The 25,696-nt window shown below is 41.8% G+C and overlaps 1 long non-coding RNA gene across 4 annotated transcripts in view; it reads left to right on the top strand.

Annotated features, from left to right (window-relative positions):
* Positions 1 to 25,696, top strand: part of LOC140121642 (uncharacterized) — a 227,560-nt gene that overhangs the window by 40,919 nt on the left and 160,945 nt on the right. For 3 of the 4 annotated variants that reach the window (XR_011854143.1, XR_011854145.1, XR_011854142.1), the window contains exons 3-4: positions 950 to 1,081; positions 3,324 to 3,376. This is a non-coding gene — a long non-coding RNA (uncharacterized lncRNA). The remainder of the gene's footprint in view (positions 1 to 949; positions 1,082 to 3,323; positions 3,377 to 25,696) is intronic. The other variant, XR_011854144.1, reaches the window with a different exon arrangement.

Here is a 25,696-nt window from a genome sequence, read left to right as displayed (position 1 = left end):
TGACAAATTCTGCCATAAAATTGTTTATAGTGTCTGTAGATTGCAATTACAGGTGGTCCTCAGTAAAGGACACCCAACTTACAGACAATCCCTAGTTACAGATGGACCTCTCTGTCCACTGTGGCCTCTGATAAAGCTCTCTGGATCCTTTACTTTAGTCCCAGACTGCAACGATCAGTAGGGTGTTTGCAATGAAGCTTTATTGATAATCCTTGTTCCCATTAAAGAAAAAAAAAATGAAAATCCAATTATCAATGAGACAAAATGTTTTGTCTGGAACAACAATTATAAAATATACAAGTTCCAACTTAGGAACAAACCTAAAGAACCTATCTTGCATGTAACCCAGGGATTGTCTGTATTAGCAAGAGCACAAACCTTTAGGGTTAAAGTAATAAAAGTAAGCAGTATTCAGAGATGGTGCATGCACCAATCTTGGGAGAGAGCCGGCACTAACAGTCTTGTATAGGATGTATAATGGCAATGGCACTTTATATGTATCGGGTGCTTGTGGTGGTCCTCAGCCAATAAAATGAGCACATCAAATAGACAGAAGAAAGACCAAGATGCGGCACTCACCCAAAATAGTCTTCTTTACTGAATATCAGCCATAGGACATGGGGGTACAGCAAGGCACTAACGTCGGCGACGGACCATTTCACCTTCGCTTCATCTAGCCGTGTATTAAAAAATGTTACATGGCTAGAAGAGGCGCAGAAGTGCACGAAACGGTCTGTCGCTGACGTTAATGCCCTACTGTACCCCCATGTCCTATGAAGAAGAATTTCTTGGGTGAGTGCCATATTTTGGTCTTTCTTCTGCCTTATAGGGTTAAAGACTTTACAGTTTACGTGTGAAGATAAATATTACAGGCCAGTATTTTCTTACTCCATGGGGGTTATTTATTTTTAGCCTGGATATTCATGTATGCTTTTTTTGTTTTGTCTAGGTTTTGGACTTTTGATTTATCATTCTGTGGGGTTTTTTGCAACTTTTTTTTTTAAGTTACAGAAAAGTCCCAAATTCTCCTGCAACCCCTTCTAAACGTTTTCAGAATTGGACTGGAGTTAAATTTTGCAAGGTAAATGGAAAATCAAACATTTTGATATAAGTAAGGGAATGCACCAAAAAAAGATGCCAATATAAAAAAAAAAAAAGAAAAGCATAAGATAAATGACCCCTCATGAGTATTGTATCTAAGAAATCTGAGATCAACCACTTATTTAATCCAAAACTGTCTCTTGCAGCTCAGGAGAAGTCCTGGTGAAACATCACTTATCTGGAATGCCCAACACCACACTCTTAGACAAACTTACAATGTTTAAAAAAATGCTCTGTGGACTATAGACTTTCTCTTCAGTGAGGCATATCATATATCCTAACCACATGCTCACTCTTTAAACCAACCCACACTGTTTCTCATCCACTCAATCTGTCATCACTTAATACCATTAAACAAGTTACTTCAGGTCCATGCACAATGGATTCTGTAAATGTAGATAGGGCTGATGACTGGTTCAAACAATGTTATTTATGTATTTTAGCCCCCTCCCCCTTCCCCCTTCCTCCTCATAGATTGTAAGCTCTTGGGCTTGCATTCTTATACTTTCATCTGATGATGTTACTACTTTGTTAGGTCTTATTTTGTTTGTACATGTACACCAAGATCTGCAAAGTGCTGTTGAATATGATGGTGCTAAAGATTTATTATTATTTTATTATTGTAGAATAACAGGCAGTGACCAAATTCACATATCAAATATAGAGTTGATGAAAGTCTGTTCTTCTTGCATATATAAATGGAAATAAATATAGATTGAACTAAAGTTAAGCAGGGAAGTGATGTTTCTACCTTTTAAATACACATCTTTGTGCAATATCATATAAACAACACAATATAAGCATATGCATAAACTCGGAGGCCAAAAATGAAGAAACTCTGCTTGTCTTATATCTTCCTTTGTTTTGTTATCCTTAATCTATTGATAATGAAATCCTGTATTTAGTCCTCAATAGTGTGTGTCTGTGCAGGCTGAATTGGCAGCAAACTGCTTTCTCTCTGTGTCAAGACCGGAGGGTGATATTGAGTTAGCCTAATCCCATTGTAATCCTCCAAACTGTACCTGCCTACTTGATAACTGCACTAAATGATCTCCTCTACCTGTGCAACTTTCCCTACAATAAGTAAGGTGAAGGGTAGAAAAGAGGGTACTAAAATTAAGTTATATAGGAGAGTCAAATCCAAGAGAGTGCATCAAGACAATTGCACTAGCCATAGAATAATCAAAGTCAAAGCAGAAGTCATAACAAGGTATGGTAGTATGGTACCACGAACAAGATATGGCATTATGGTACCAAAATCAGAAATTAAAGGTAGGACAGAAAAGTGAACTAATGTAGGTATCGCCCAGATCTAGTTGATAGCATTCTTTATGCTTTCTCTCTGGCCATAGTATTCTATAAGCACTATTTTGTAATAGAGCTGCTTATTAGTCCCTGCTTAGCATGTTTTCTGGAGAGAAAAAATATCACGGGTTATGGGGATAAAACATTTATTTAATTCTTAAAGGTTGGACTTGATGGACTTGTGTCTTTTTCCAGCCTCATATACTATGATACTATGATACTACGTCTTTATTTATCTAGCTGAATGTGATAGCACCTGCTGAGCAGGGACTAATAAACTGTTCTGCTAGAAGATAGAACTTATAGAATTCCATAGTCAGACAAAGAATAAAAAAGGTAAAAATCACTGGTCAGACCTTTATAGGCATATGCAGGGACAGTAGCTCAAAGCTGCATTTAACCTCCCATAGACATATGTAATTCAGGCTTGAATATGGGATTTCCTTATCAGTCAATAATTACAAGGGTACAAAACGGGTGCCAGAACCTCTGTTTTAGACTACTGTTGGCATTGACCGGACCCTGAGCACCGAAAAGAATAGTTAAAAGGGAACAAATAAAACAAAAATATAATTCCTATGACTCCACATTAAAAAGTGTCCAGGGTATGCAGCCTCCATATGTTTACTCTTACCATTATTTCTCTTGTCTCCTGCTTATTCTCTGCAGCATTTACTGGCAGATACTTTACATCTTACCTCCAAAATGGAAAACCTGCCCGTATATATCTGCCTCTGTATTTTTTTCATAGAGTTTTGTATCAGTGTGTGTACACTGTATATTAATTAGTATATGCTTTGTTAGGCTGAATGTCCCAGAATATAGAAGGACATTACTACAAGCCTGTTACTGTCTTGGATGACAGGTTGGTGACAGCTTTTGGACTAAATACTCATGAAATATTTTCTTTATTACAGTTAAAAGTGGCATGGAAGTACATTCTATCAAATTGGGATTTGAAACATTCAAGGTAACCTCAAGGAGATAGATACAGTAAGGGGTGTAACTACAGTGGTAGAAGCTTCTATGGGGTCCACAGTGTGAGGGGGCCCGGCATCTGTGGTATTGGGTGTTTATTGGGTGTATGCTGTATGTCTGTATATGGTATGGTATGTATGTCTATATATTGTATATATAAGTATATTAATATTAGAGATGAGCGAGTATACTCGTCTGAGCTTGATGCTCGTTCGAGTATTAGGGTACTCGAAACGGCTCGTTGCTTGGACGAGTATTTCCCCTGCTCGAGATCAAGCATTTAATTAAAAAAACACAGTGAAGAACAGTGAAGAATAGAATAAAAACAGTGAACACAGGATCATTTAAGTGAAAAACACAGTGAAAAACACAGTGAAGAATAGATTACAGATGTTCGGCACATCTGCTTACTTGTCGGAATATACAAAATAGTATGCGAAGAACAATATATATGTGTGAAGAACACATTGAAGAACACGGTGAGCAAGACAGAGACATCAGGGAGCAGCACAGAGACATCGGGAGCAGCACAGAGACATCGGGGAGCAGCACAGAGAATTCGGGGAGCAGCACAGAGACATTGGGGAGCAGCACCGAGACATTGGGGAGCAGCACCGAGACATCGGGGAGCAGCACAGAGAAATCGGGGAGCAGCACAGAGACATCGTGGAGCAGCACAGAGAAATTGGTGAGCAGGACAGAGACATCGGGGAGCAGGACAGAGACATTGGGGGACAGCACAGAGACATCAGGGAGCAGCACAGAAACATTGGGGAGCAGCACACAGACATAAGGGAGGACAGAGACATCGGGAAACAGAACATAGACATCGGGAAGGAAGACAGAGAAATCAGGGAACAGGACAGAGACATCGGGGATTGCAGAGACATCGGGGAGCAGCACAGAGAGATCGGGGAACGCGACAGAGACATAGGGAAGGGCAGAGAAATCGGGGAGACTTCAGTGGAAGAAGAGGAGCGGATCCCAGGACAGCGCATCCAGGAGATCAGCACCAAGGACAAAGACATCGGGGAGACTCCAGAACCTGCAATCAGGTAAATCCGCTGTGTGTGAATGGGGGTCTCACAGGAGAAGATCCCGAGGTCTCAGACACTTGCTGAAAGCTCAGAGAGAAAGTTGCAGATTAAAGATGACAGGACAAGTTATAATAGGGGTTCACCAGGAGAGGGGGGAAGGGCATAGAAGGTGAGGTATGGAAACATCTGCAATGTGTTCTTCACACACATATATAGTGTTCTTCACATGCTATTTTGTTCGCACCGTTCCGCACGTATCTCCCGTGTGCCGAACATCTGTAATCTATTCTTCACTGTGTTTTTCACTGTGTTTTTCACTTAAACGATCCTGTGTTCACTGTTTTTATTCTATTCTTCACTGTTCTTCACATCTGCTAACTTGTCGGGAGATAATATACGCGCGGAACAGTGAAGAATAGATTGCAGATGTTTGCATACATCTGCTAACTTATCAGAAGACATTCTTTTTCAATTAAATAACACATTTTATTCCCGAACCATGGTCCCTTTGAAAAATGCTTGAGTCTCCCATTAACTTCAATGGGGCTCGTTATTCAAGACGAGCACTCGAGCATCAGGAAAAGTTTGTCTCGAATAACGAGCACTCAAGCATTTTAGTGCTCGCTCATCTCTAATTAATATATTTCTATATGAGTGTATACTAAGTATATTTTGGGGAAGGCGGACCCAATTCAGAAATCTGCTATGGGGCCCAGTCTCTCCTAGTTACAACCCTGACAGTCTACATCTGTCAATGTAGCATAAGCATGTTGAAACTTTAATAATGATTCCTTATCTGTCCATATTTGCATAGGAAGCAAAGTTTAGTGTCTGTGTTGCAATTATCTGTCAGTAAAATGATAGGTAACAATGTAAGCAAGTGGGTTACATACAAGATAAGTTATTTTGGTTTGTTCTTAAGTTGAATTTGTATATAAGTTGGAACTGATATTTATAATTGTAGATCCAGAAAAAAAATGTTTTTGTCCCTGTGACCATAAAAATGTCTAAATTTTTTGCTGTAATGGGAAGAAGGATTATCAATAAAGCTTCATTACAGACACCTTACAGCTGATCATTGCAGTCTGGTACTATAGTAAAGCATCCACAGAGCTTCACCAGAGGTCAGAGGGGTCTGTCTGTAACTATGGGTTGTCTCTAAGTCAGGTGTCCTTAAGTAGGGGACCGTCTGTATGTTGCATATGGCAGATCATTTTGTCTCCTCTTTTACAGTGACGCAGATCCAAACAAAGACTTATCTGGCCTAGACATTATTAAAAGTGTTAGATTTACCTTTAATATGCAGTTCAAGCTCACACTAATCTAGTATTGTTTATATTAATAGATAGCTTACAGCTTATATAGATAAGGAAGGAAAGACAAATGTGTTCTTTAGCCCTGCAAGATTAATATGTACCAAAGCAGGAAATTGGCTACTGAAAGTCCCTAAAGTTACAATATTATCATGATTCAAGATAGGATAGGATATAATTTTGACTCCTTTTACATTGTGTGCATTGTACATTACTGTTATGTATTGATTATATTTTGTCTTCATCGTAATGCTTTGGATTAACATCATTAATGAGAATTTTTATTGATAACTGGTTGTTACAGGTTGTTATGCTTATTATTATTAAAAGTTAGACGTTTTAACATTTTAAAGCCTGACATGTTACTCCTCTTTAGTCTACCATGGGCATGACACATCTGTGTCATCCTGTGCTGTGCGGTTGTAGAGGCGCTGACTGTATCCTTGTGCCACTCGTATGCAATTGATTGTAAACACAAGCTTAACTTTCTTTTCTCTTTGGATTGGTTAACACCAACCCTGTCTCTTTACTGCTGCTTAGCTTTGCACATTAATCACCCTGCATTGTTTAGATCACTGAGAATACATATTGGTCCTGCCTACCCTTCATTACACAGAATCTATCCTATTCAAACAACATATGGTAATAAGAGTCAGATGATGCACACCACCTCCTTACCACACCCCCTCTCTGTTGCCATTACTCAAGGCTCTGTCTTAGGACCACTTCTCTTCTGCATCTACACCTCCCGTCTAGGACAGCTCATTAAGTCCCACAGCTTTCAATACCACTCCTATGCTGATGACACACAGACCTATATTTCTGGTCTAGATATCACCTCCCTTCTAGCCAGAATTTCACAGTGTCTATAAGCCATATCCTCCATCTCTTCCTGCTTTCTAAAATGTATCATGGACAAAACAGAACTCATAATGTTTCCTACACCTAACTCATCCCTACCACAAGACCTAATAATCACAATTCATGGCTCCACACTCTCCACCATCAATCAAGTCTAATGCCTTTTAGTCATATTTGACACTGCATTATCCTTCATGTGAAATATCCAGGCCCTTACTACAACCTGCCGCCTCAGTTTCAAGAATATCTTTCGCATCCGACCCTTCCTCAATCCAGAGTCTACAAAATTACTATTCCATGCTCTCTCATCATTTCCTGCTTGAACTACTTAATTAGTCTTCTCTGTGACCTCCCAGCAAATTCTCTAATGCCGCTCCAATAAATCTTTAACTCAACTGCCCGGTTAATTCATCTGTCTCTCTACTCGCTTCTCCTCTGCCTCTCCTCTCTACAAGTGTCTCCACTGGTTACCCAATGCACAGCAAATTCAGTTTAATATACTTACAATAACTTCCATACAAAGCCCTATTATTATAATAAGATGTCCCCTCCATATATCTCTGAACTCATCAGCCAATACCGTCCCACACATAATCTCCTTTCCTCACAGGACCTTCTACTTTACTCTATTACCATCTGCTCTTCTCACAACCATCTCCAGGACTTCTCCCGTGCATCCACTATACTCTGAAAGTCCGTACCAAAATGTGTCCCTGTTCCCCACTTTCCAAACCGTCAAATGTAATCTGAAAACTCATCTGTTTGTAGGATTGCCTACCATATTTAATAACCTCATTGCTCCACTCCCTCACCTCGTATCTCCATCTACTATCCCATATCGATTGTGAGCCCTCAGATTTATAAATAGATCTAAAAGAAAAACTATTTGTTGCCTTGATTCATTAAAATATATCACATTGGCTGTATCACATTTTCTTTATCTGTTAATACTGTAAATACTTGAGTATAAGCCGACCCGAGTATAAGCCGAGGCCCCTAACTTTAACACAAGAAACTGGGAAAAACTATTGAATCGAGTATAAGCCGAGGGTTGTATTGGTCACAGCCCCCCAGTGAATAGCCTGCCAGCTCATACCCCCAGTATATAGTTAGAAGCCCCATGCTCTCAGTATATGTCCAGGAGCCCCTGTCCCCCAGTTTAAAGCTTGCTTCCCCTGCCCCCCAGTATATAGCCTGCAGCGCCTGCCACTAGTATATAGCCATCAGCCCCTGCCCAGCCAGTATATAGCCAGCAGCCCCCCACTAGTATTTAACCTGCTTCTCCTGCCCTAGTGTATAGCCATCAGCCCCTGCCCCCCACTATATAGCTTGCTTTCCCTGCCTCCCTACCATATAGCCTGCAGCTCCTGCCCCCCACAGTATATAGCCTGCTTCCCCTGCCACTAGTATATAGCCATTAACCCCTCCCCCCAGTATATAGCCTGTAGCCCCCCCTTGAGATACCCAGCCTATAAGCCCACCAGCAGGTTTTCTTCTAAACATCGATGCTCCGATTCCGTGTCCCCATGCAGTGCGTTGCACACACCATGACGTCAGCCCCTCGTTGACATCATAGTGTGTGTCAATGGCGGCGCACACATTAGAATATCAGCGTGCGGCTGACGCCATGATGAACCCAACTGGCTGCGCACCGACACGGAGCCTGAGCATCGAGCAGAAAGAAGAGGACCTGCCGGAGGGGCGTTGGAAGGTGAGTACACATTTTTTTAATAGACTCAAGTGTAAGCCAAGTTAGGGTTTTTCAGCACATTTTTTTGTGCTGAAAAACTAGGCTTATACTCAAGTATTTACAGTAACTTTTGGGAATTTTCCATGATTACAAGGTGCTGTCTTGTTTGAGTGATTCCTTTGACTGTTGGATATCAGTCAAAGGAATCACAAAAGTAGCTTTTAATGTTTATGAAAATTTTTGTTTGTCCTCAACAACCCCTTTAAGATCCTCCTGCATTAGGTAGTTATTAAATAACCAGCTAAAATCCAGTATGTGATAAAGCTATAACCCTGGAATTTTGTGTTATGTCTAGTTTTTAAAATCTTCCATCGCTCGGTTAATCACACTTTCATGACAAAATATTTCCTTGACGTATCCTGCCAACAATACACTATCATAGTTTTACTTTCCAGACTATTTTCAGATACTGAAGTAGTCTTACATAAATATACTGGGGTCTTTTTATTTTAACAAAACATAAAAAAGTTAAATAAACCTCTTTGCCTTATCTAGAGCAGTTTTTTAGTTAGTTGTGTTAAGGCCCAAAGCCTATTGGTTATACATCCAGACTATGTTATCTAGATTTGCACATTACATTAGGGCAAAATGGGACATAAGGTTCTTTGCGCAGAAACCATCTTCTTATCCTAGTACTGTATGAATGTAGATTTGTTTGAAGTCGGCTTGAAGAGTAACCATCATTTCAGATTATTTTATTTTTTAGTATTGGGGGGAGAGGGCTGTTGTGAACATTTTTCTAATATACTTTATTGAGAAATTCTCCTAAGGCTACATTCGTACTAGCGTAGCCAGACGTGTGTTCTACAGGGTGAGCAAAGGTTGGCGCACGGTAGAGGAGGAAGAGTGACTCTCCCCTCTCCATAGAAGATAGAAGGGCATAGCTGTACACACGAAAAAAGATAGAACATGCGGTACAGTGCCACAGTGTTATTCTATAGTATAGAAAAATGAGAGAAATTGATACAGAAAGTATTTCATATACTGGTGCATGTCATCAGAATACTGAAAAATCTATATAAGCGTTCTATAGAAGGACAGCAACCAGAGATTTAGGAAAACCACAAGGAATTGATACAGGGAGGATAAGTTGTATAACTTTACAACATACTATCAAAAACTTTTTTTTCTGAAATGGGAAGACCTTTTTAACATTATGTTATGTGTGCAGAGTATATCCTCTAATACAGAGGTGGAAAACCTATGGCACGGGTGCCAGAGGTGGCACTCAGAGGACTCCTTGTGGGCACCCGGGCCATCCCCCCAGCACAGAGTTGCAAGACAAAACTCAAAACCTCCTCCTGCAGTCCAGGGCTACAGGATGTTCTGTGATCAGTGCTATTATAAAGCTCCTTAGCTGCCTGGGACTACAGGAGGTGCAGAGGTGCAGACAAGGTTGCATTATTATTGGACCTCCTGCTATGGGCCCTGCAATTCTTCCTGTTCAGGGAACCCTGTAAGGAAGCTACAACGTCGGAATTTCTCCTCTTTCTCTTAACTGTATTGGTGTCCTCAGGACATCAAAGCCGCAAAACAGGTAGCAAAATGTTACTGCTTAAATTATAAAGTTGGGACTTTGCATTTAATAGGTAGGCTTGGTTGTAGTTCGGGCACTCGGTCTCTAAAAGGTTCGCCATCACTGCTCTAATAGCTGCTCTAATAGAACACATCAATGTTTCGGAGCACAAATTCCTTCGCTTCCTGAATCTGGGCCCTGGAGAGGGACTCCGAGATTCGTACTTCAGGCACCTTGGCATCGGGTACACCTACCTCCGGTGTCACCTTCTTGGGGACAGACGCTTTTCTTACTCCCACAGCTATAAGGGTTTTTTTTTCCCTCCATGGCTTTAGGAGGTTCACGTGGTATATCTGTTCAGGTTTCCTCCTCCCCGGCTGATATACCTTGTAGTTAACCTCCCCTACTTTCTCCATGACCTCATATGGACCTTGCCATTTCGCCAAGAACTTACTCTCTACGGTGGGCACAAGAACTAAAACTCTGTCGCCTGGGTTAAAGGTCCTGAGTCTGGCTGATCTATTGTAGACCCTAGACTGGGCCTCTTGTGCCCTTGTCATGTGCTCCTCTACAAGGGGCATTACTGCCGCTATGCGGTCCTGCATAAGGGAGACGTGTTCAATCACACTACGGTGGGGGGTCCTTTCCTGTTCCCAGGTCTCCTTAGCTACGTCCAGGAGTCCACGCGGGGAACGGCCCTATAATAGCTCCAAGGGTGAGAAACCTGTGGAAGACTGGGGTACCTCACGTATGGCAAACATCAGATAAGGCAACAAACAATCCCAGTCCTTCCCATCTTTGCTGACCACTCTCTTTAGCATCCCCTTCAAAGTCTTGTTAAACCTCTCGACCAGGCCATCTGTCTGGGGGTGATATACAGAGGTGCGGAGCTATTTAACCTGCAGTAATTTACACATCTCCTTCATTACTCTAGACATGAATGGAGTACCCTGGTCAGTCAAGATTTCCTTGGAGAGGCCTGTGCGGGAGAATACCTGGAACAGCTCCCTAGCAATGTTTTTGGAGGAGGTGTTCCTTAATGGAATCGCCTCTGGATACCGCGTAGCATAGTCCAGGATAACCAGGATGTACTGGTGCTCCCTTGTGGATTTGACTATGGGGCCAACCAAATCCATTGCAATCCGTTCAAACGGCACCTCTATGATTGGTAATGGGACCAGAGGACTCCTGAAGTGGGACACCGGGGCAGTAAGTTGACACTCAGGGCAGGACCTACAATACTGGTTTACCTCCTCCCACACCCCGGGCCAGAAAGATCTCTGCAGGATCCTCTCTCGGGTCTTCTCAGCACCTAAGTGCCCTCCCAGCACATGTTTGTGTGCCAAATCTAGCACCAGCCTACGGTGAGATTGGGGTACTACAAGTTGCTCAACCTCCTCACCCCGTATCTGGTCAACCCTGTACAACAGTTCCCCAACAATCACCATTCGGGGGTATATTTTGTCAGCCCCTGGTATTTGGAGTACCCCATTTATCACTTTAACATTCTCCCGTGCTTTAAATAAGGTAGGGTCCTGTAGCTGTGCAGCCCCAAAATTTTCACGGGAAATCTCAAGGTCCGCATGTCGGCCCCCTCCTCGTGACCCTTGACCTCACCAGCTAGGACCTCTAGGGGAGAGAATTCATCACCTGGGGTCACCCCTACTGCTGGTGTGGGTACATTGGCCTCGAAGGGTTCAGGGGCCAAGGCCGGGCATATCCGATGTCCATTATCTGTAATAGCACCTGAGGTGGGTCTTCGTCTCCAGAGGTCCCAAAACACCGGTAAGTCTCTGCCGATAATAGCCTCATGAAACAGGGACCCCACCACCCCCACTTCATGGGTGACAGTACCACAAGGTGTATGTAGGTTGATGACGGCAGTGGGATATTCGCTAGTGTCCCCATGTATACATAACACTCCCACTTTACGCCCACTGTACAGTCCAGGATCAACCAAAGTTCCCCCACCAGGGTGACCAGACTCCCTGAGTCTAGCAAAGCTTCCACCGTGTGACCACCGATTGTGACCATACACACTTGGGGTTCTGCATCCGTGACTGCAACAGTGACATTCGCTGGGTTTGGTTGCAGTCCATTGGCTCCACTGACAGGGGACAGTTGGCAGCAATATGGCCCATTTCATGGCATCGCCAGCACTGGATACGGCTATGACCTCTGTCACGAGCCTCACTGGGTTTCTGTGTATCCAAGCCCCCCAGTGGACCCCCTCCCAACCTGACCTGTTTCCCTTTTTCTGCAGTAGCAGTCTTACCAGATGGTTTAATGGCCTTGTCACTGGCACTGCTTCGTGTGGAAGAGATAAGTAGAAGATCCTCCGTAGCCCGATATCTCTCTACTAGGGACACGAGTTCCTCAGCATTGGTTGGACAGGCCTGCCAACCCATCGCTGGAGCCGAGAGGGCAGAGAACAGGTGAACTTGTCAAGAACCACTCTCTCGACCATCTGTGCCGGGGTGCAGTCCTCGGGTTGTAGCCACTTCCGGACAAGATGGATAAGGTCATGCATTTGGGAGCGCGGGGGTAGTTTTTCTGAGTACGCCCACTGGTGGACCCGGCTGGAACGAACTTGTATGGTGACCCCAAGACGAGCCAGAATCTCCGCCTTTAGCAGGGGGTACTCACGGGCCTCTGTTTCACTCAGGTCGCAGTAGGCCTTCTGCGATTTGCCCGTCAGGAACGGCACCAGGACATCTGCCCACTGCTCAGCTGGTAACTCCTCTCGCTCAGCTACTTGCTCGAACACAGTGAGATACGCCTCCACGTTGTCGGTCGCCGTCATCTTTTGTAAAGCCTTCTGCACTGCAGCCCGTGCGGAATGCTGGACAACCGGATACCCTTGCAAACCATTATGGGACCCCTCAGTAGCCGTTGCTTGCGGTGCTGCCATAATGCAGGAAAACTTTTCCATCATCAGCTGGAACATGGCTCGGGACTCTTCCTGCTGCTGGCGGGACCTCTCCTCCTGCTGCTGGAGCATGGCTTGCTGCAGCTGTCGATTAGCTCGGGACTCTTCCTGTTGTTGCTGCCGATTAGCTCTGGCCTCTTCCTGTTGTTGCTGGAGCATGGCTTGCTGCTGGCGGGATCTCTCCTCCTGTTGCTGGAGCATGGCTTGCTGCTGGCGGGATCTCTCCTCCTGCTGCTGGAGCATGGCTTTAATAAAGTCCTCCATCTTGGCTTTATCCTGCAATTTGCCTGCTGCTTTCACCCAGGCCATACAATGTTGCAGGATGTAGCAAGCCTTTCAGGTGTGTGTCTTTTGAACTGCCCGCAATCCGAAGCACCATATGTGGGAGATTTGGCCCAGTAGAGTCTGAGGTAGGGGGTGTTGGGATGCAGTTCAAGACAGTGACACCAAGGTACAGTCCAAAACAGGTCTCGTCTGCGTTTATTGCAGCAGCAAAATAAAACAGCCTTTGCATTCAGGCGTTAAACAAACAAAATCCTACCCATCAGGGTGCTAACTAAACAGAGTTTCTCTAACTCACCACTAGTACGTAAAATAAGTCGCTGCTCCAGGCACAGAGGTCAGGGCTGTGTGCTGTCCAGCCTCCTTTCAGAGAGAGAACACACTCTCAGCTCTGCTCAGCGGCTTTATGCAGACTGATTAGGCTGCTCCCACCACCTGTGTCCAAGGTGCTGGACAACACAACCTCAGCACTCAGGCCTCGCATAGTATGAAAACCTAGGGGAAACATACCGCCCATCCACAGTTAACCCCTTCAGTGTCTCACAATACACATACATAAAGTTCTACACTCACTTTTGTATACACTTATATGCACACATTTATACACTAATACATGCAGTTTTACAAACTCATACAGCATATACACTTCCACACATTTATACACACATACCATATGTGTTTATATTTGCACACATACTGTATAGTACATATAGTACATTATATACGTACATATAGTGTGTATATATACAGCGTATACTTATACAGTATACACTCACCGTATGTACACATGTATGCAGTATAAACACTTTTATCATATGCCAGTCGCTGCTCCAGCACAGCCAGATACATAAAGAGGCTTCGGCCTCCAGGTGTATCCGGCAGGTTCTGAGCAGCGTTTATAGACGCAGCCGGCAATTTTTCACATATAAAAATTTGACGGTTGCAGCATGTGCAGTGGCACTGGGACAGGAAAGTCCCACTCAGCAAAGGTCCCCTAAGAGATGTCAGCCAATCCATCCAGCCTAGAATTGTAGCCCTTCCTAGTTATGTATACATTACTGTATGTCCGGCTAAGCATTGGATTAGTCTATTATAATAATATGTAGACTAACAGTGCTTTTACTTTATATAAAAAAACTACTTTCTAACAATTTCCCAATTTTATGTTTACAGGCTATTCACAGACTACACAGTAAACATTAATAACCATCTGGCTGGGAAAAAATTAAGCATGTCTATCATCTTATCTAATGAATTTTATATATATCTACTCTTTAGTGGTAAATTCCAGATCCTTGAATCTGGAGTCTTATCTTAGGGTCCTGTAAAATTCCTGCTCTTACAGTAATGAGTCCTTGAAAAGATTCTGCAAAGTCATTGGAACAGTGGAGCTATACATCTCTGGAAGTAGGTGATAAGGGCTTACGTTAGCACTTGACTCATGCTTTCATCCGCTGAACACTATCTTTACATTATTTTCTGGATGAAATCCAATCTCTGATAAATGACGTTAACAGCAGTGTGGCAGGGAGCCAAGCCTCAGGTTTCAATGTTATGAGAAGTGTTACGGTAAGACAGAAAACCAAACATGGTTAATTCAGTGCACGCCAGTTCAAGGTGTCTGCCTGACACCTCTTCCGTATTTTATTTGTGGAAAATTATTTGAAGGCAACATTTCACAATAGATAAAAGTATTTATGAGTAATTTTCCGTTGTGTTTCAAGTAGGGATATAGTGGTAGTCTTGTGGATATGTACTTATAATTTATAGTAAAATAATGAATTTGTGAATACATTGCATTAGGCCTCTTTCACATTTGCGTTGCAGATCACGCCAGGTAAACGTTTGGCACGCTGGAGAGGAGGAGAATAGAGCCACATGGTCGTTCTTATGGCCAAAAATATAGCAGGCTCTATCTCTTTTGCGGCCATGGCTTGAAACAGTGAGTACTCGTTGTGCTCACCATACCGAGCCCAGGAGCTATAGACGCCTTTTAGGGAAATATATCCGGCAGCAAATTTGCATCCAGATATACTTCCCCTGTACGTTCTTGGGAATGTACCCTTATACAAACATGTTTATACAATTTCACACATTTATACACTGATATATACACACCTTTATATACTTATATACACTCCTATACTCGCACCCATATACATACAAGCATACACTTATACACACACATTTATGCACTCAAATATATTTATACACCAATACACAGAGGCAGGGACCAATTTGTCATGCTTTGTGCAGGGCTGCGTAATCTGTAGGCGATATATAAATAAAGAGTTATTATTTATTACACACACATACAGTATACACTGACCATATATACATACACATGCAGTATAAAAACACCATATACACACATACAGCAAATACACACACATTCAGTATATACAGCATATACAAACATATCATATACACAGCATATACAAAAACATATATATGCAAATATTTAAATGTGCACATATATATAGGGACGGGCGGTTGTGGAATGTGGCAGAGGGAAGGGATGGGCGGGTGGTCACCTGTGCCGGGGGGCGGGTCAGGGAGGTGGCTGGCGGGTGGGTCAGGGAGGTGACTGGCAGGCGGGTCATGGAGGTGGCGGGTCATGGAGGTGGTGGGTAGACGGCCCAGCAGAGGGGTGGGCGGCCAAGTTTAGGAGAGCGCTGGCTGGGACACAGAGGGAGGTACCCCTCGAACCCACAGGCCCCGTAACAAACAGCCGTTACTGTAGTTACGTCACTGCTGATCAGAGTGTGATCAGGGTTTGGTCAGTGAAAAACTGACATTTTTCATCAGAGTTTAATCAGTTTTCAGTCACAGTTTGTTCAGTGACTCAGTTTTTTACACTCATTATTTTTGCAATTTCAATGCAATTTTAATGCGTTTTTCAAGTGCAGTTAATGCGCGTGATAAAGACGCAAGACTGTGGTCTATCTTTTCTATGGCAATTGATCAGTGGAAAACGCATTGCACTTTCATTGGACTTGCATGTTTCTCAGGTTTTTTACAGACTTGCATTCTTTTTCATACACACGTTTTTTTAAACATGCGTTTAAATCTTAGCATGCTCTACTTTTGCAAGTCACGCGCGTGAAAAACGCATCATACAAGTCTATGGAGATGCATCAAAACCGCATTGCACTCTGAGACACTTGCAAGTCCAATGAAAGTGCAATGCGGTTTTCACTGATCAATTGCCATAGAAAAGATCAGTCCTGAGTCTTTTTCATGCACGTTATCTGCGCGTGGAAAACACATTGAAACTGCATTGAAAATGCAATGAAAATTTGTGTGAAAAACTGAGACACTGAACAAACTGTGACTGAAAACTGATTGAACTCTGATGAAAAATGTGCGTTTTTCACTGACCAAACCCTGATTGCACCCTGATCAAACTCTGACGTGATCTGCAACGAAAGTGTGAAAGATGCCATAGACTTGTATGGTGCATTTATGGAGCATGCTGAGATTTAAACGTGCATGTGTGTGAAAAAAAATGCTGAAAAAGCACATTGATTACAATGGGTCAGAGTGCAATGCAAGTTCTGCACGTCAAACGCATGCGCAGATCACGTGCGTGAAAACCGTAAGTGTAAAAGGGCCTTACTTATAAAGGTTCTCTCATGAAAACTTTACAGGCTGTATTTTCAACTCACCCTGTCCTCGACACTAAGCCTGAGTACACTGACATTAAGGGTCCATTGACAATTATGATTATGATTTGATTGTTTCTCAGTGAAAATGATAACTTAGTGGTAATAATCAGTGGTGCTATCACCATACTATGACTGGATGATTACTCTGCCATACTGTCAAACATAACATCGTGGGAGTAATGAAAGAACCTTTAAAATTATATTACCAGCATATTGAAAAGGCATGGACACACATACTGTAAGGGTACTTACTCGTGTGGCCCCATACCTATAGACTGTTAATCTATTGCTCTCCATTCCTATATACTATAAATTCTTGTGTCGCATATACTCACATATATACAATAATATGACCCAATGTGCCACAATCCCTATAGTTTATGAAACACTGTGACTGTCACTCACCCCCCTCAAAATAGCACCCCTCTGGATGCTCCCTCTGCAACTTGAATGCCCTAAGCACAGGACCCCAAGAGCATAATGGCAAATAAGGCTGTATGTGAATGTAATATGTCATATGGTTGGCTTTTTCTTAGAATCTTTTCTGTGACCAGAATTAAATCTGCTTCTGGAAACTGTCATTTGCCATATGAATCCTACAACAACTTAGTTGAAGTAAGGCTAGATTCACACAACGTAGCACAGCGGGCACACGTCAGTGCCTGGGAGAGGAGAAGGCCGGTCACCCCCGCCCCTCTTCACAGTGATGTATGGCACTCGGTGCAGTATTACGGAGTAAGAAAGGACACCCATTGCCGTCTATGTGGGCCGTGTGAATGTAGCCTAACACAGCTTACTAGTTATTTTTTCCTAGATTAGATTACTATACTTTATATAGGTTATGCTTCCAGAAGGAATGCTCAATACTATAAGGGGCATTTATGCTCCCCAAGCCAATTTTGATGCTGATCAGCATTAGGCTAAAAGCGCATGATCATGATCACAGTTCTGCGTTGCCATTTAGTAAGGAAGGACTCCTTGCATCATATGTCATTATGATGCACCAAGTCCCATCTTCAGCACTTTATGGGCAGAACCAGTTTGTCTGTTTCTAGCCTGAAATTGGTTGAGGTTGGACATCCACACCCAGCACTGACCAGCTTTCACATGAAGCCTCCAGTATCGGATCTGTACAGCTCCCCTTTAAGATGAAGAGCTTTCTCATTAAATGAACATTTATTCTGTTTCGGCACATTTCTAAAGATCTAATATTATGTTAACTGCTAAGAATAACAAACCTGGTTTAGTCATTTAGTCTTCTGATTATGACTATACAAGTGACATGAAACTTTAACAGAATAGAAATACTTTGCTATAAGGGCAGATTCATATTTGAAAATCTGAAGATTCTGGGGATTATTTGGTGGTAAAAACACCATTTTTTGTCTGTCCAATTTAGATGACTGGGATGATTGTAAAAATTCTTCAAGAGGTCTACTGCACGTGAATAAAGTGTGAACATATGATTTTTTTATTGGAGCCTGGCTGTTCTATACGCATGCACAGGGAAGTAATACGCAAAGATAAATCTCATGTACACAAAATGCCTATTTGAAGATATTTCAATTAATAATACTATTATTCTGCTTCCTCTCTTATGAGCCTGGCTTAGATCAGGGGATCAGATGTTCTGCAGTTGTCTGCAGCTAAAATACTGTCTCTTGGCCACATGTCTCCAATACACAATTTTACTCCAGCCACATAAGAAAGCTATTACATAGCTCTATTATTTTCTGGCTCGGAAATGTTCAGCATGTAATCATTGCTCTGGCTGCAGGAAACAGGTCTTCCTCCAACAGGATGCATAGGATGGACAGTGGAGACAGCGGGTCGACAACAGCCAATTTATTACCGAAGAAATAAATAGTCAGACCAGAAAAAAGTGAAGTGATAAATCCAATGCCCAATTTAGGATGTCATCTGCTTCCTGACTGCAGATATTTGGAAGGTTTTTCCACCTAAATCAGCTCTATCACTATTATCTCAAGAACATGGCTTGCTGGGTTGGAGCCTAATATAGATATTACTTTTAAAGCTGCGCCTATTTTTACTCCTTTGTTTTCTGTTGGGCTATACAATGTAAACACGGCCAAATTTTCCAGGTGTGACCGATCCACAGAGTGGAAAGTGTGATGGTTAATATCCATACTTTTATCTTCCTTTTATGTCCTTGTATGTGATGTAACTACAATGTAATCGCAGAAGGGAAAGAAATGATGTGTTTGTAGGCAACCTGGATGGGGACAAAAGTATAGGACCTAAAATGATATATTATATATGGACAAAAATTGAAAATGGAAAATAAATTAGTTACAGACTGTGAAATACAGAGACATTGACAAATAGAATTAAACATAAACACTGTATAAATGATATCTATATAAAAACAATAAATCTGTATTTATATAGTATCATCATATTCTGTATATGTTCCTCGTGATCTGTAAGGCACCACAAACAAAATAAGACATTACAGATTAATAACATACTTATTTGAAACCAGAAGAATGAGGGCCCTGCTCACAAGAGCTTACAATTAATGAGACTAGAGGCAGTCCCTGGGTTACATACAACATAGGTTCTGTAGGTTTGTTCTTAAGTTGAATTTGTATGTAAGTCGGAACTGTATATTTTATAATTGTAACCCCAGACAAATTTTTTTTTGGTCTGTGACAATTGGATTTTAAAAATGTTGGATTGTCATAAGAAGCAGGATTAACAATAAAGCTTACTTGCTGATACCTTTGATAACTGTTACAGCTGGTTTTTGTAGCCTGGTACTAAAGTACAGTAAATTACCAACTTCCAGAGGTTCGTTTGTAACTATGGGTTGTCTGTAAGTTAGGTGTTCTTAAAGGGGTTATGCGAGTTTAAGAAATAATTTAGGGCTGACCTATTTTTTTTTTAAAAATGTGTACTTGCCTATTCCATCGCTGCTGATGTCCTGCACCGTGGCCCGTCTGATCCGTGCCCCTGTTTGTTTACACACATGTGGCCGGCTACTCCCATCCATCCCTATCTCTCAGCATTGTAAGATGCTGGGAGATGGTGTTGGATGAGAGCATCTGGCCGGCCAGAAGCTCCCTGTGCGCCCCTGTAAACAACCGGGGCACAGATCAGACAGACCACGGCGCGGGACATCCGTAGCGCTGAAGGAGGATTTTTTTTTAAAAATAGCCTGCCCCAGCCCTGCCCTAAATTATTTCTTAAACTCGGATAACCCCTTTAAGTAGGGGACAACCTGTATATATTGTAATGATTGTCATTGATACAACTTAAAAACCTGCAGAGTAAATCTATCAAGTCATTTAAACTGTAAAGTTAATACCTAAATGCCTGTGGTGACAATATTACCCATTGTCCCCTTAAAAATTTTATAAAAGTTTTTAACTATATGTATGTCTCCAAAATATCCTGTTTTTTACTGTGCTATCCTATCCAATGGCCATGGTTTGTTCCAATTTGCATTTCAATTTAATGAGAGAAATAACTCAACACCTAATATGACCACCTAATATGATATGATGGAAAATAAAAAGCTCTTTGTTGTGGAAAAATAATGCACAATGCTGCACTAATTTTTCATCATAAATAATTGGACCATGATGGGAGGTATGTACAATGGATGCAAGAGTGACCATTGCTACAGAGAATGGGGGATATTTATCAAGCTGTCTAAGAGTTAGAATGTGCTTAGTTGCCCATGGAAACCAATTACGGCTCAGCTTTCATTTTACCAGTGCTCATGAATATTTTAAGGGGGAGATGTAATTGGTTTCCATGGGCAACTAATACACACGCTGTATTCACTACAGCAAGCTCTCATAGATTCAATGGCCGTGAATGACTGCCTGCAAAAGATGGAGCAGGTGCTATTTCTGTCCGTATTGCGACTAGTACAGTCATTTACTATCAATGTCGTAGGAGCAGTGCTCACCCACCAATGACATGGGACTGTTATTTGAATCCCACTAAAACCATCCTGTGAGCAGGTACTTTATATCTGTATTTAGCTCCCTTGTTCTCCTGTACTGTATATACAGTACATACTTAGGACGCAATGAATCACACTATTTCTTTTTTAAATCATCTACACAATAACCAAGAATTGTCAGTACAACCTCTGCATTTATGTGAACACAAAATGTTCCTAGAAATAATGGTTTTATATTAAAGCAGTTCTTTCTACATTCTGAGAATCCGGTCAAGAGCAAACCAACTAATCTAATGTGCAAAGGTTGCCTTGACCTTACACTTTAAGAGACAACATGTTTCAGTCAATGTGAAGATAATTAAGCAAGTGTTTAGATGGGCTAGATACCACAATTTTTAGTTAATTGATTGAACATTAATTACAGATAATCACTTATTAAGTGATTTAGACGGCAAGATTTCACGACAACAGTATTTATTATAGTTTACTTCACTTCTGGTACTTCCTTCAAAATGTAAATGACTCAAATCCCAGTTTTAGAAATTTAGTTTCTTCCAAGTTTTGTCCATTTTTCCTCCACAATATGCATATAATAGTCTTTGGGAGAGCCTGGAAGCATCAGTATTTGTTCAGTCTTCCATCAGTTTTTCATCAATACGTACATCAATCATTTTATTTCTTTGGTTCCACAAATATTTTTTCCCATTTTTCTTTAATGTTTTTGGCACATCATATTTTTGTACCAAAAATGTGTAAAAATCATTGTTGTGAGACTAGGAGTGCAGAAAATGTGATGAGATTGAAGAGTTCCACTCAAATTGAGCAACAAAAAAAAAAGTGTTTGAAAAGAAACTTAACTATGGCGCACATGGCGCAGCAAAAAAAAAGAATTCCTTTAGAAAACAATTGCAAAGCCAATATTAATTGCCCCTTATTGCAGATATAAAAGTCTGCCAAAGACAATTCCTCCCAACTTCTCCATAAACATGCATTATTGTTTAAGTTGAGGGTGCAGCCACACGTCGCATCTAATGCATGCATTACATCCGAAGAGTTTTGCCTATTTAAATAGCTGTCAACACTTAAGTCTACAAAATGTGCATGCGTTAACATTGCGATAACAAACACATGAGTTAACTGTTGGGTTTTGTAGACATAAATGTTAACAGCTGATTAATTAGGCAAATCTCTCTCCACCTGGTGCAATATGTTTTGAAACGCATGTGTTAGGCCCCCTCTGCACTTGCGTTTTTCACGCGCGTGTTCTGTGCATGTTTTTGACGGGCAGAACTTGCATTTCACTCTGACCTATTGTAATCAATGGGCTTTTTCAGACTTGCATTTTTTTTCACGCACACAGGCCCGTTTTTTTTAATGTGCGTTTAAATCTCAGCATGCTCTACTTTTGCAAGTCCCGCTTGTGAAAAACGCGCCATACAAGTCTATAGAGACGCATCAGGTTTGCAGTCTGAACCAAGTGCAATGCGTTTTTCCCGCATCAATTGCCATAGAAAAGATAGAGCTCAGTCCTGAGTCCTTCTTACCCACGTTATCTGCCAGTAAAAAATTGCATTGAAATTTCTTTGAAAATGCATTGAAAACGCATGTGAAAAACTGAGACACTGAACAAACTCTGACTGAAAACCGATGAAAAATGTCACCCTGATCAGACCCTGACATGATCTGCAACGCAAGTGTGGAAGGGGCCTTAGACGCGAAGTGTGACTGCACCCTCAGAATATGCTGTTGTGGCCACCTCTCCTTTAATTAAAGGATTCTACATTTTACTAACATGATCTATAAAATATATATATTATATGGTTGCCCAGTTAAATCGAAACAAGCCTATTGAGCTCAGCTTAGACCGGCATGTAAGGTTGACCTTCTAAAGTTTTTCCTAAGTTTCTTCAAAATTGGGATGAGTTTATAGCACTCCTAAGAGATAGAATGTGTCTTTCCACGGCACCTAATAAAAAAAACAATGTGGCACATTTACTAAGGGCCATGCGCCAAATTTCTGTCAGACTTTGCAAGTTCTTTCTAGTGCAAACTGCTTGCACAGGTATTTGTGCTGCGCATGGCCTTGTTGTGGCGCAGCTGCACTAGGCATCATACGACACAAAATATGGGACGTTCCGATGCTCAGTCGGACCATGTGCCGGATTTAACAAACAAAGTCATACAGAATTGTGTCGCACACCCAGGGCCATTCTAGCCTTTGTGCTGCTGGAGGGGAAACTTGAAAATGCTGCCCACCCTTGCACACCCGATGATGCTACCTTACACACTAGTAATCAGTAACACAGACATTAGTGACATCTAGTATCTAGTACTATACAGTCGATTATCTGCTCCATCTGTAAGATGACTTCTTTATGCTTTCTCTCCATGGTTTATCTCTGCTGAACTCACAGTCAAATGTCTTCAGCTCTATGCAGCACAACTCAATACTGCGCCCCTAAAAATATCACACACACAGTATAATGGATTGTGCTCCTAAATATAAATTTATACACTATTCCCTACATAAAACATCCTTTATATAGTCCCCCGAATAAATTATAGTACGTACAGCACCCAAAAATATATGTACCACACCCAGCTAATTTATATACACACCCATTATATTTATATGCAGTTCCCCTAGCACCCACATTTCATTTACCCAGGCTGCTGCTCCCATCAGGGCTCTGTCATCTGCCACCTGAGGTGAGATTCTCATCTCGCCTCATGGCAGATGCGGCCCTGCCCACGCCTCATGTTAAATATGTGCCAAAAATAAGTTGTGCAGTCTGTCAGGGCAGTGCATGATCTAGAAGGATCTGGAAGGTATTAAGCTTCATCACAACATACTGGTAGTGCTTAATTAGGTACATTTCTGATGACAAGTCCCTTTAAATGAACGGGGGAACAGGTTTTTTGTTTGAGAGAATTCCATGAAGCCATACAGACTATGTAAAGCCTCTGGGAAAAAGACTAAAAGGAGTCTACCAGCATCTGAAACCCACAACCAGTAAAGATTGTGTAGGCAACCCCCTTTTACATGATGGTAGACTCCTTTTTATGAACATATGACCAAAATACCCTCTACACAGACAATATATACACTCACCGGCCACTTCATTAGGTACACCTGTCCAACTGCTCGTTAACACTTAATTTCTAATCAGCCAATCACATGGTGGCAACTCAGTGCATTTAGGCATGTAGACATTGTCAAGACAATCTCCTGCAGTTCAAACCGAGCATCAGTATGGGGAAGAAAGGTGATTTGAGTGCCTTTGAACGTGGCATGGCTGTTGGTGCCAGAAGGGCTGGTCTGAGTATTTCAGAAACTGCTGATCTACTGGGATTTTCACGCACAACCATCTCTAGGGTTTACAGAGAACGGTCCCGAAAAAGAAAAAAACATCCAGTGAGCGGCAGTTCTGTGGGCGGAAATGCCTTGTTGATGCCAGAGGTCAGAGGAGAATGGGCAGACTGGTTCGAGCTGATAGGAAGGCAACAGTGACTCAAATCGCCGCCCGTTACAACCAAGGTAGGCAGAAGAGCATCTCTGAATGCACAGTACGTCGAACTTTGAGGCAGATGGGCTACAGCAGCAGAAGACCACACAGAGTGCCACTCCTTTCAGCTAAGAACAGGAAACTGAGGCTACAATTTGCACAAGCTCATCGAAATTGGACAGTAGAAGATTGGAAAAACGTTGCCTGGTCTGATGAGTCTCGATTTCTGCTGCGACATTCAGATGGTAGGGTCAGAATTTGGCGTCAACAACATGAAAGCATGGATCCATCCTGCCTTGTATCAACGGTTCAGGCTGGTGGTGGTGGTGTCATGGTGTGGGGAATATTTTCTTGGCACTCTTTGGGCCCCTTGGTACCAATTGAGCATCGTTGCAACGCCACAGCCTACCTGAGTATTGTTGCTGACCATGTCCATCCCTTTATGACCACATGTACCTAACATCTGATGGCTACTTTCAGCAGGATAATGCGCCATGTCATAAAGCTGGAATCATCTCAAACTGGTTTCTTGAACATGACAATGAGTTCACTGTACTCAAATGGCCTCCACAGTCACCAGATCTCAATCCAATGGAGCATCTTTGGGATGTGGTGGAACGGGAGTTTCGCATCATAGATGTGCAGCCGACAAATCTGCGGCAACTGTGTGATGCCATCATGTCAATATGGACCAAAATCTCTGAGGAATGCTTCCAGCACCTTGTTGAATCTATGCCACAAAGAATTGAGGCAGTTCTGAAGGCAAAAGGGGGTCCAACCCGTTACTAGCATGGTGTACCTAATAAAGTGGCCGGTGAGTGTATGTCATCATTATCAATATTTCTGAATTATGTCTACTGTATTTCCAAGGTGGTGTATGTTGTTTATTGTAAGTCGGCTAGGATGGCTAGTGATTTTTCATTGGTTCATATTTGATAAAAATAGAATTACATTTTTACAATTACCTAAATATGGTGGTAAGGATCAAATTTTGTAATACTATCCCAAACACTTGTATTCTATTATAATTCAGCAGAATCCCAACATCAGGTTACTTGTACCTCCAGTATTGTCATTATATTGATTTGTTTGTTCTGATAATTCCTATCTCATATCACATTTATCATCTAAAAAAGACACATAACTGCTTTAGTAAATATTACTTCTAGCCTCTGATAATGGCTTCTGTTATACAACTAGCCTAATATATCATTATATCACTGTGCAAGCACCATGAACATTCTATTGTACTGTATGAGCAACAGCTTAGTAAATACATTATATTGATTTTTAGCATCTAGAGAACATATTTCATTTTGCTCTTACGCAAGTAGAGCATTTAGAGAATGATTCACTGATAAGTGAATACCATGAGCAAAGACTCAGTAACCGGACACAGACACAAATGATAATCACACTGTAGGGCTAAAGTGTCCATTATCGTGCATATATACACACAGTATCCATGAATGTGTTTGTGTAAGTGGTTGTCAATATGATACTATTTTACATTTTA

Source organism: Engystomops pustulosus, chromosome 3 (genome assembly GCF_040894005.1).
Source record: "Engystomops pustulosus chromosome 3, aEngPut4.maternal, whole genome shotgun sequence".
In the NCBI taxonomy this organism is placed as follows: Eukaryota; Metazoa; Chordata; class Amphibia; order Anura; family Leptodactylidae; genus Engystomops; species Engystomops pustulosus.
The sequence above is the reverse complement of the archived record's forward strand: the minus strand, read 5'-3'. Positions and strand labels throughout refer to the sequence as shown.